Source organism: Triticum dicoccoides, chromosome 7A, assembly GCF_002162155.2.
Source record: "Triticum dicoccoides isolate Atlit2015 ecotype Zavitan chromosome 7A, WEW_v2.0, whole genome shotgun sequence".
NCBI classification, from domain to species: Eukaryota; Viridiplantae; Streptophyta; class Magnoliopsida; order Poales; family Poaceae; genus Triticum; species Triticum dicoccoides.
In genome coordinates, this window is record NC_041392.1 from 115,365,501 (window position 1) to 115,378,575 (window position 13,075).

At 43.0% G+C, this 13,075-nt stretch overlaps 1 pseudogene; it reads right to left on the bottom strand.

The window, feature by feature from the left end:
• Positions 1 to 1,560: 1,560 nt before the first annotated feature.
• LOC119334217 lies at positions 1,561 to 12,623 on the bottom strand (annotated as a pseudogene).
• Positions 12,624 to 13,075: the final 452 nt, after the last annotated feature.

Sequence of the window (13,075 nt, forward strand, 5' to 3'; positions counted from 1 at the left end):
TGGTATTAACTCTTTAAGAAGAAAGATAATGATTTAAAAAAAAGCTTACACACAAATTTGCACTATATTTGCTTCTTTTATAGTATGAAAAAATTCATATAATAGTGTAATTTTCACACATGTTTCATAGTATTTGTGTGTATACACATTTACACTCACACAACATCCCAAAATTACCTGCAAAGGAAAATAAAATAAAAACCAAATAATAATATAGAAAAATAAAAAATAAAAGGACAAACGCATAAAACAGATAAACACAATAAAAAACTATAGAGGGAGAGGAGGGAGGCCTGGGTGGTATAATTAATGGGCTTCAGTCCAGTAGCAAATCCACTAACCCAAATACGTGGTCAATAAAAAAGAAACAGCCCAAACCAACTCACAAAATAGCCAAGTAAAAAAAGAGTAAGAACCTAAAAAGAGGAATCAATTGTAAAAAAAAATCGATTGACCCAAAATCATTTTTCAAGCGACTTCCATATGGGAAACGTTTATTTTTGACCGACTGATTTCTCGGCTGGTAAGTCGTCTTGAACGCTCGACGCGTTTCCTCCCGGGCCACCACCCGCTTAGCCCATCCAACCTTATCCCCCGCCGAACCCGTCCATGTTTTTCTCCTCGTCTTCGTCTTCCCTTGCCGCACATCAATTGGCAATCTTCCCTCTCAAATTTTGCTATTGCCCCCACCTTCTTCTCATCGCTCGCTGGAAGCCGGCTTCTCGGAGACGACACGGGCTAGGTGGGACAACACTGCTACCATTGCCGGCAGTGGAGCTACGTTGCAGCAGGCGATGCTACGATGACGCTACTGCCACACCGACGACGAAGCTCTGTTACAGTAGGAGAGGCTATGAGCTGCTTCCATGGCCGGCGGCAAAGCTGTGTTGCAACAGGCGATGCTACGACAATGCTGCTCCACACCGACGACGAAGCTGTGTTGCAGCAGGCGAGAGCTATGAGTTGTTGCCATGGATGGCAGCAGAGTTGCATTGCAGTAGATGATGCTACGGCGACATTGTTGCATGTCAACGACGGAGCTACGTTGCAACAGGAGAGAGCTACGAGCTGCTGCCATGCATGGCTGGCGGAAGAGCTGTGTTGCAGCTAGCAATGGTACCAGTTGTTGCCATGCTAACGGTGGAGCTACATGGAACAGGTGGTCCGTTGCAAATGAGCTGCCATGACTCGACGGCGAAGCTGCGTTGTGGGAGGGGGCTACAGCCTGGCTGCCATAGTCGGCGACGATGTTGCGGGGGAAGGCACCGAGGGTGCTGCAAGGGCGGCCATTTGCAGCGGTGGCGCTCCGGCGAGCGCAAGAAGCATTGTTGCAAGGCGGATCACGGCGCTGCAGGCCTACAACCTTCATGGCCTCTCGCCCGGAGCTTGTTGGGGGTTCCTCGTGTGCATGGAAAAGGAGGGTGAGTGTGGGGGTGAGACGAGGAGGGTAACAACGCAGAGTTGCGTTGCGTGAGAACGACACATCTCTAAGTTGACCAATCAAACGGTTGTGAGGGACTGAATCGGACAACTGGCGAGCCGGCTGATTTTCCCCTGAAATCAGCCGGCTGACACCTGGCAGCCGCCCTTACATATAGAAAGTTATCAGGACATAATTCATGAGTGTAATTAACTGTAAAATAAACAGTTTATCATTGTGTCAGTCTCAGCGATATGACACGGCTGCTCATCTCAATCTCACCGATATAATCCTTCGACGCACAGAGGCACGCACGCAGTGACGCAGACCACTTACAACCTTATAGGAACTAGATGACCCGTTGCGCCAATGGCGCAAAGGCCGAGTGTAAGCCAATCGGTGTAAGAGTGTGCGTTAATATATTGTTGTTCGAAATGAATAGCTCATATATTATATGTAGTAAGTACATTAGATTGGAAATGATGCACTAAGTCATTTAGGATGGCCAATGTCTTGCAGAAAGATAAATAACCTTTTTAGTTGTCTCACAAATATGAAATAACGATGCTCTTTGAATAAATGAATACTGGTTTCTGTAAGATGATCCGTTGCGCCCATGGCGCAAATACCGAGTGCAGCCAAGCATTGAAAGAGTGTGCATTAAAATATATAAGCACAAAATCAAACATATGAAAATAAGTACGGATAGATAGATGATGGTTGTTTCAAAAGCATATCACACAACAGTCTAAGTAGCAAATAAAGTTAAATGCACAAGATGGTCTTGGGGATTACATAAGATCCAAAAGGATGATAAACATAGAAGTTTTGGTAGGCATATATACTAATGCTAAGTTATATAACAAGGGGCTCTTACAACTTGCTTATATTGAGTAGGCGACCAGACGCAGTCCTTGAAAGTGCATTGACAACCCGTTGTGCCCATGGCGCAAAAATCAACAGTGAGCCAAATATTCAAACCATGTATATGTGACTGATTTAAAATTACAATTTAGCTACTTTTCAGTCAGCTAAAATTTTCACTTTTGGGTCAGTCGAATTTGTGGCCATTGGATTTTTCTGTAAGATTAGTGCTGCGTTTTTTTTCCTGACCTGTGTTGTCTGTTGGGTGGGCTTCTTTCTTTTTTTGACTGACCTCTTAATTGGGTCAGTCGATTTCTTTCTGGGCCGAAGCTCATTAACTGTGCAATCCAGCCCTCATCTCTCTCCCTTGATTTTTAATACTTTTTTGTTTTTATTGCTTTTGCTTTTGTTTTTTTACTTTCTTTGTTAGCTGGTTTTATTTCTATTTTGTGGATTTATTTTGATTTATTTCTGTTTTCTGTTTCTATGGGTTTTTCTTTTCCACATTTTCTTTCCTTTATTGGTTATTTTTATTTTTTGTGGGTTTTTGGCTAAGTGTAATTGTATACAAAAAATACTATATAATATGTGCCAAATTTTCATGATTATATGTACACTAAAAATGTGCAACTTCTGTGCAAGTAGTTTGCAAAATATTTCATTATTTGTTTTATTATTTCCAGTTCATTTCTTCTTTAATGGGAAACCATGACACTAATTCATTGTTTCTTAGAAAACTTCACTATTTTAACTTTCTTTAAGTTTTTATTTCATTTTCTTTATTTTCAAGGGTAATACCAATACCTCTAATTCGTTCCTACTTAGGATATTTGTGAAATATCACTGTTTGTGCTTATTTTTGCATATTATAAAAAAAACGCAATTTCTATTCAAACGGTGTGCAAATGTTATCATTTTTTTCTACTTTTCTTTCTTCTTAAACGGTAATACCGATACCAGTAATTCGTTATTTTGATCTGGAGAAGTAGAGACACCATGGATCAAATAACAATGTCACTAATTCATTCTTTCTTTAGATAATTCTGTTTTTGCGAAAAATTTCACTATTATGTGTTTAATCTTGCATATTATAACAAAGCACAATTATGTGCAAATTGTGTGCAAATTTTGTCATTATTTTGTTTTAGTTGTTTATATCATTTTGTTTCTATTTAAGGGTATTTTTGCTTCACTTTTTTATTTCTGTTTTCTGTTTTTATGGTTTTTTTATTTTTCCCATACCTTTCCTTTATTGCTTATTATTGTTTTTTGTGGGTTTCGGCTGAGTGTAATTTTATACAAACAAATACTATACAACATGTGCCAAAATTTAGTGATTATATGATTGTTTTTGCATAATACGATAAAGTGCAATTTCGGTGCGAAGTTATGCGTAAGTTTTTGTTGTTGTGTTTCTTCTTAAAGGAAATACATTGTTTCAGTTACACTATGGAAATTATAGTAGAATGCAAAAAATGCACTATTATATGCTTATTCTTTGCATATTTCAAAAAGTGTAATATCAATGCAAATTGTGTGCAAGTTTTGAAAGTGTTTTCATTTTCATTTTCTTTCTTCTTAAAGGGTTTCGTTCTTTCTTAGAAAATTTAATTATTTTGATTTTGTTTTAGTTTTTTTTGTTTTGAAAGTGTAATACGAAGGCTATGTGTTTAGTCATTGTAGCCTGTTTTTCCGCCGGTTGTGACATCTTTTTATCTGTATTGTTCTTGTTCTCCTTTTGTGAGTAGTTCTAGACCTCAAACTTTGTTTACATACTTTTGGTTAATAAATTGGCTGCATGCGTCATTTTGATGCTGAGGTCCGGGGCTTTCCTCCTTTTTAAAAATATATGTATTTTCCATCATTATTTGGTTTATGTGTTTTTACATATTGTTTTCTTTTGTGCAATGCAATATCATGCCACTAACCATGGCCAGCCAGCTCACGCACTGACAAAGCCAGAGCTAGCAAGCTCACATGCGACGCGGAGCTAGCTCACGCATGGACGCAGCTGGAGCTAGCTAGCTCACGCGCTACGGCCAGCTGAAGCTAGCTACCTCGCGCGCACACGCACAGGACACACCACACCACACGTACTATAGGGTAAAAGAAGTGACTGACCCATTCACAAATTCAGTCGGCTGACTTAAAATTAACCTAATAGATACTTATATTCTATTATTATATGATACAAGCTAAATGGAAGTTTAAGATAAGTAGGAGTAGATTGCATGAAACGGTGTAGATCATGACAGTACATGCAGTACAAATTAGCAAGAAAAACAAAATTACAACTGTGCCATTGGGACAAAGAACCCCACACTATGGACACCTATACACACGCGTCACACATGTAACACAACAGGTCACCACGTGGTCGACTGTTGGTCTTGTTCCATCCACCACCAGTTCATCGTCCTCATCCCGTTCCTTTCCCCATTCTACTCGTACCTAAGTGAGAAAGCACCTGGTGGAGGCGGACGGCGACACTTTGGGCTCCATCTTGGCGGCTGACGCCGCAGCTTGGCCGCAGAGCGGCTCATGCTGCAGCTCCATCTGCTTCTTGGTGGCCCGGCAGCTACTGCTGTAGCTTGGAGCCGCAGAACCGGCAAATGGTGCCGCTGTTGCTCGTACCGGTGATTTGGCTGTGCTGGCACTCCCTGAAGCCGGTAACTTTTCATGGGAAGGGATGCTCCAGGAAGACTATGGTAGCCACTATTGCCGCTCAGGTAAGAACTATCTCCTTGGTGTTTGATGAATCTGTAGATTTTTTTGTGAGCTCGTTGCTACTATGCTAATATCCAAGTCTCGAGGGCAGTGTTGATACTTAGCTGAGTGGTTCAACGCAGGAGCACTAATCATCTGAGTGATACATAGCGGCTGGTACTACTCCAATCATCCAGCTGGGTATATTGTATAAGATACTTAGTTGAGTGACCGCCTTTAGATGTTTCAGATGCTGAAGAGTATTTTCTAATCCAATCATCTGAGTTTACTATGTTTTCTCTACAAGAGCAACCTGAAGCCAAAAGAACACAAAACTATACAAACTAAAACAAAAACATGTCCACATGCCTAATAACTTTGAAAGCTTGAGTCCTACTACAACAGTTCAAACAGTCAATAGTCAGAAGAGGCTAAATAAGATACTGATATAAGGTATTTATACCTTTAATCTGGGCATGCATAATAGGATTAAAGAATTTAGATAAGATGCCAAGGGTTCTTCACTCTATATGGCATTCACCAGAACACTAAAGCCATGGTTGTTATTGCATAGCTCTAGACTAAATAATAAGAGCATAACCAAAAGATTTATGCATTAGTGCATGAACAAATAGAGAGAAAAAATATGCCTATAATATCCCATGCTATATGCACACCAAATGAAGGCCAAACATAAGATCACTAATAAGAAAATAGAACTATGTGAGTATAAATTTTCAGGAAAACAATAGAATGGTGAGATTCATTGTGTAATAATGATTATAAGCTCAGGTATGTACATTTGAACAAATAGAAGATTAAGAAAGGGGAACATGCAACAAAAAAGCTTTCAAAAAGCAGTAGTATTTTTACCTCTGCAACAAAGAAAGTACAAAAATGTATTAGTTGGTATTTCTCCAGATGGCGAATTGCCTGGGAAAAAGGATTAGTAGGTTTAATAGGTGTTACTTTCTTGGGCAAGCACCAAAACTTTGCCAAAAAGTAAAATATATTGGGCTCATTGCACCTTTATTTTCCCTGTACTTCTAGACTGTATGATGGCGGTGTAAGCTAGCCAGCATCTTCAGATTAGTCCATCCAAAAAGCATCCTAAAGGTAACAGTTGGATTGATTGTATCATCCCTGAAACACCATTATCAAAAATTCAGTTGCCGCTTAATAGTAAATAGAAGTGTACTGCTTGCTTATCACGCTTACTTAGGACTCATAGGCCTTATCTAATCCCTGTCCAATGCAAACCATCTATCTATGCGAAATAGGCAAGAGGTAGGCAAAGATGCTATATACCTAAGAGTATATGTCAATCTAAACTAAAGTACTGCTCATAAGAAAGCAAGCATGATAACACGTCGTTGCTTGCTCTAATAATAAATCAGTTGTTGGAAAGGAGGAGGAGGCTATTTTATTTATAAAGTTTAGTTTAGTGATTTAGTACAAATAAGGACATGTCCAAATATGACAGGCACAACAACCTCATACGCATGGGGTTGGTTTGGTTAAATCAGGATGAGCAGAAATGGAACACACCATATACATTTTCCATGCTTCAACATAGATCCGTGAAAAGCAGAGAATTGTTACACATCCTCATATACTCACTAAAGAAATAGAGAATAGAAATTGCTACTAAAGTATTTGTATGCATCCACATACACTCATTATAAAAACAGAGTAATGTGTGCATGTTATATAAGTTAGTCGGCTATCAATCGTACGAATCTTTCTTTAGCATGTTTGAGAAGAATAACATGGCAGGACTGACCAAGGCAGTCTTTCACTTGAGTTGCTTATCCTTGGTCGTTTCCAGAATCCAGGCACAAAATTATGTACGTATATGGTGTTTCTCCATAGAAAGGATCGCCTCTGGTGCTGGGGGACATTTGCATTTATCTACTGTCTCCAAGAGTTTGTTCCGAATGTAGATCATTCTTGAGAAGCACACATTAGAAAAATGTAGGTTCATATGCCTAGACATAATGATTCTGAATGCAAACAGGAAATAAAAAAGAAAGAGAAAGAACTTACTTGCTAACTGGGTGCAATATACTGTTAAGAGATTGCATAGCGTTGCATCCCATGACTTCAGAACACCGGAATCTTGCATCTGCAGTGTGAGGCCACACATTGAATGGTGATAAAAGAGTAAGGTTATTGTTACTACATGTAAGAAAATTGTTTTTTATAATTGTCATAAATAAGTAAGCCCTGACTTGCATAAGATAAATTAAGCAAATTAACAGCTGATAAGCTTTTCCTTTCAGATAATGTGGAGTGTCAAGATACTCTTATTAAGTAGATGGGTGTCCCTCGGTAGAATTTAAGAACTGGCAAACTACTAACTTTATGTTAAAATCATGAAACGACAGAATAGACTCTGATAAATTACTAATGATCTTTCAACGATGAAACAACGAAATTGATTTATATCTTCTTGTTAATAATAGCATGTCAACTCATGGTTATACTCAGACAGGGAGACTCACATATGAATCATGATATATGGAAAGATTTATTCTACTATTGTTAACCCTAGACTGATGTGTATGCTATAAACGTTAGACATCTGAACTATCTGAATAAAAATAAATGGACAGGTTAACTTGAAGTCGACTGAATGTAGGCAACATAAACACAACAAAAAGGATAAACAAAGATCACACAAAGAAAAGCGAGAACTCTGATTGTACAGATATAGAGGAAGCACATGTTTGCTACGTGCAATTTTTATTGCATCTAGACCTTCACCCAACGCAATAGGATGGATCCATATTGGCGTTGTAATGAACTTCGGCCTCCTTCACTAAATTTAGTTTCAGAATTGAACAAATTTTCTTCTTTGGCCTCCAATTTGCTACTCCCTATTGAGGATAGCCGCCACATGTATGTCACTGCTCCAACAACATGAGAGTGGGGACTCCGAGCACGTAGAAGCTGGAAAGACCAAGTAAGTCACAGTTATCATTCCAAACACTATTCTACCTATATTGTCTATGGTAAATATGCAAATACCATAGCTTTCTCAATGTGAATACCTTGCATAACTTTATCTCATACACAGTTCAAATCAGGTGATTTGTCTGCAAGAGCAGGGAAATAACCATTCCCAGAATAGACATTAGGCAGTCCTACAAAAGTTAGCAAGCAACAAGATTAGTTCGTTAAACTATTACAAATGGCAATCAATATTCCGCAATGAAGATAACCAGTAACCATAGAGAATAAAAATAAAATCAGTCCATGATCATTTTGTTCATTGCTATTCTTTAAAACCAACCACCACCTGATTTTGTAGGAATCTGTTGTTTCTGAAGGTATATTTTATCCATGAATAAAGAGATGGTTTAGAAGTGAGTAACCTGGGTCTGCAATTTCAATGATGCTTTCGTTCTCTCTTCAAACAACAAAATTAATAACAAACCCAAAGCAAGAGTGGGGAGGCAAGGGAGTTTAGGGAGAAAAAGATGGTGCAGAAGTTGGTAGCTGTGCACGGGTAATAGCACCATCCCAATCATTGTCCACGTGCGCGCTGCTGGTCACCACCTTCCACCTGAGAACTGGCAGGTCCAGCAGACGTCGACTGTCGTTGAGGTGCAAGCATGTAATTATATAATCATGCATGTTCATGGTTGAACGAACTCTTCTTTCAACAAAAAATTAAATAGTAAAGTGAAATGAAATGCGAAAAGACTAATATGTACAACAATTTCAAAGCCTCTGTGACAAAGAAGAAACATCACAGTAAAAGTATCCATAATACACACATGTACCTGTCAAGATAAAAGAAGCAACACCTTTCAATAGAAAAATAGGCAATAATAATCGACTGCGTCTTCAGAAGCTAGCTTTTCATTCACACCGACCTACAACCAAGAAAATGAGAAATTTGATAATTTCATCAAGTTAATGGTGTGCACAAATGAAGCTGAAATTATATATATGCCATAAGGTGATGAAACCTACCTCTGCACCAATCCAAATCATGTCAGGTCGATGAACAAAAATGGCATGCAACATCACCTAAAACACATCTGAGTTGAAAAGCAATATTTCTTTGGTTCTAAAAAAGTGACGATACCAGCAACAATGGTTGACGATGGCTGCAAGCAAAGTAGTATGCATCAGCTGGGAGCAAAAACCAACGAGTTGCTACCTTGATGCTTTATATTCTTCTATGTGTCTTGCTATCCCCGTCAAGTCACTGATGCGCCCGGTCGATACAAAAGTTTGCTATTTTCTTGTGGAGCTTATAATTGACATAGATCTGAACAAAAATGGAGGGACCAAGTAAATTGCAGAGTTAGGAGTTTAGGAACTAACAGTTGTAAATCCACACCAATGAACACAAATACAACCTGATTCTGTGGCAGACCTTTAACAGGAAAGGTAAAATTTGTAGCATAGTTAGGAACTTAAAATTATAGGTCACTAAAGTGCATGCCACTGCATCAAGAAAATTCATCTAACAGACATCGAGCTTGTGTAGGACTGTCTTATTAAGCACATCATGCTAACATGCAAACTCGTGATTGGAAAAAAGAAGTTACTCTAGCGAAAACTGGTGCTAAGCAGTGAAGAGGGCTAAAGGGAGCACCGCTTCTGAACATTCTAAGAACAATGAAGAGGCGTGCTCACATCTATGAAGCTAAAAATAGTACACCAAACCGTATTGATTGAATACGGCTAACAACGGAAAAACAATTAGTAGTGAAGAATCTGCATAGAATAGTACCGGAACGCATCAATCTAGGCATGTAGCTAGCTTCTGCCATCAGGGTTGCTTGCTAATTGCAACGATATTCATACCTGAAGATTCAATGAGCACTACTAAGCGATAAAAGAAGAAAACTGAATCTGTTCACTCGATGTGTGCATGGCCTACAATGTTCTCACATATGAGTAATTCATCAAAGAAGCCCTCAAAAAAATCATCAAACAAAACCGCACATGAAAGACAGGCTTACCTAAATGGGGATGGCCCGTGACCTGGATCTCCTCGTCCGCGCTTTGCTGGTCTGCTACTACTTGAACAGAAACTCTGCCTGTTGTGCTGACGCTGCCCAAATTGTGCAAGTCTCATAGTTCCCTGCAATTGTTAAGATCAAAATCAGCATCTTTTGCAACTAATGCAGAGTGTGAATTTCTCTGAAGATAAAAAAGGCTTTGCAGATTCAGTATAGTTGACACAAACAAAATGCATTACCTGCTTTCCTCAAGAACCAGTGACTGAAAGTTGTGGAGAGCAAATTGCAAAAATATGAGCATTAATACTTCTTAGGTATCACAGAAATTCAACGGAACTTTAACAAGACCATGGCTTGCTTTTCACACTATGGAACGTTCACGTATTTCATATTTGATCCACCTTTCAGCTGGGCAAAACAACAAACAGGTGGGGGCACAATATCTATTTATGCTCAGAAAAGAAATTACCAAATATCCGGCCACGAGGACGTGCGTGAGAGGACGGAAGAGAGAGTGTGTAGCGAGAGAGGATGTACGCGAGGACGCGGGGACTGGTGTCTCGGGTGGATGGACGGCAGCGCGAAAGCCGGACTGAGCCGGCCATCTCTGCGACCCACGCTCCTCCTGCCGACGACGGCGACGTGGACCACGGATGTGGCTCGAGCTCCTCCGGGGTCGCCGCTGCATGCGTAGAGATGGAGGCGGGGTGGAGCCTCCCGTGCATCGCGCCCCAGCCCCGGCCTCCTCGCAGCTCCTGATTTAGGAACGGGTCGAGCCGCCGCCAACCGCCAGGTCGTGCCCGACCTCGCCAGCGCAGGCCGACGCTGGCCGGTGACCCTCTCCTGTCAGCTGCCACACCTCCCTCTCCTCTTTCCTCTCTCTTTCTCCCGCCTCTCCTCTCCTTCCTTCTCTCTCCCTCTCATCTTCTCTCTCTCTGATAGGGTTCGTGCGGGAGCAAGGGGTTGGGGAGGTGGGGGCTGGGGATGACGAGACGCCGCCGCGCACGAAGAGGAGAGGAGGCGGCGCGGAGGGAGAGAGGAAGGAGAGGAGCCAGCCCGGATATTTTCTAGGGCTCGGCTCGGTCCACCCACGATGGATGCCCTGGCAACCCACGATCGATCGCTCCTGCTTTCACCCGGACACAGAGACGCACATCGCTGCTAGGCTGGCCCGCGCACAAGCCTGGCCCAGTCGTCATCTGCTCCTGGTCCAATCACGCGGCGTACAGAATAACAAGCGGTGGGATGTTTACCAGGTCGACGATAATTACTGTTACGGCTGCCAGCGAGGTCAATCGTGCGCGCAGGATGATTTTGAAGCTGCGATGGCGCTGAAACGGCGGGTAGTGTAGGAGGTTTTATATGTTAGATGCTAGTTCGTCTCAGGCAGCCGGGTCGCCGTGAATGGAAGAGGTGCTCTCAATGAACGCCTTCATTTCCTCCACGACCCTGCCAGCGTCGGGGAGCTCCGGGAAGCCGTAGAAGGCGTGGAAGGCGTCCGGGAACTCCACCAGGCGCACCGCCTTCCCCTTGCGCCGCAGCATGGCGGCGTACCGCCGCTGCCAGTCCTGCAGTGGGTCAAACCCACCGACCACCACCATCGCCGGCGGGAACGCCTCCGCCAGCTCGGGCTCCGGGCCCGCCTCCCCCGTCACGTGCGCCGCCGGGTGGTTCCGATCGGCCCCCTCCGGCAAGAACGCCCTCCACGACCAGTCCGAGCGGCGCATGTTCACGAGCGGTGCCACGCCCTCCAGCCTCAGCTCCGCCTCCGTGCGCTCCTCGCCGCCGAAGTACGGCTGCAGCAGGATGACGCCGGCGAGGCGGATGGGGCTGTTGGAGGAGGACGTCCAGCGGTGCGCGACGTGGTGGGCGATGTTGCCGCCGGCGCTGTCCCCGGCGAGGAAGCAGCGGGAGAGGTCGACCGGGGACGCGACGTCGGCGGGGAGGCCGGTGGCGCCGAGGTAGCGGAGCACGTCCGCGCAGTCGTCGTAGGCCGCGGGGTAGCGGTGCTCGGGCGCGAGGCGGTAGGTGAGGTGACGGAGACGACGACGGCGCCCAGCCCGCGGCAGAAACGGCGGCACATGCCGTCGACGGACGTGGACGCGGCCGAGAGCCCGAGAGGAACGCGAAGCCGCCGCCGTGGACGTAGACGAGGACGGGGAGCGGCGTCGACGTAGCCGCCGCCCCCGTTGCCGGGGAGAAGACACGTGCCCAGAGGTCGCGGGACGCGTCGACGGTGACGTCGGCGGAGCGGACGCCGAGCGCGGACTGGCCGGCGACTGCCTGTCGGCCAGGGAGAGGAGGAAGCGGTTGACAGTGCCGTCGCGGCGCTCCGCGAGGTCGAGGCCGGCGGTGGACGCGAAAAGCCGAAGCCGCAACGTCCAAGGCAGCACCGGCGGCGCGGAGCGCGGGCTCTCGTCCGTGGCCGTGTTTTGGCTCCTCGTTCCGGCCTCCATTTCGCTCCTCCCTCCTCGGTGATTGATAGTGTGGAGTGTGGACTGTATTAGTCCAGGGATACAGCAGCTTATGAGTAAGGATTTAGATTGTTTTAGTATGATGAGTGGCCAAAGAGAATTAGTAATTTACAAGAGCATGTTGCACACAATAATGTGGTGCTCCTGTAAATTATTTCAAGTTGCTTTGAGATCAAGTGCTACCAAACTAAAATAAGAACAATTCCCGCAAACAAATAAGTAAAAGTAAGAACGCTTACGTACTTTCTGCAACATTGCTATTTTAATACCACATGGGAGGGGAATGTTTGGTTCCTGGGTACATATGTATCCTATATGGAAATTTTTTTAGCAATTCAACAAAAAGTCAAAATATTTTGAAAATGTTTTTAAAATAAACTTGACCTTTCATTGTACTAGTGAGAAAAGTTTCAAAAAAGAAAATTCTTCTTTGACTTCTTTTCAAAAAAGACAAACCTTTTATCAAAATAGCATTAATAGTGATCTATAATAGCAAATAAATTTTGTCTTCTTCACTGTGAAGTCAACATTGTTTTTTTTATTTATGTACTAATGCGCAAGTAAGTCAAGTTTAATCTAAAAATACTTTTAAACTATTTTGACTTTTTGTTTAATTATTTAAAAAAACA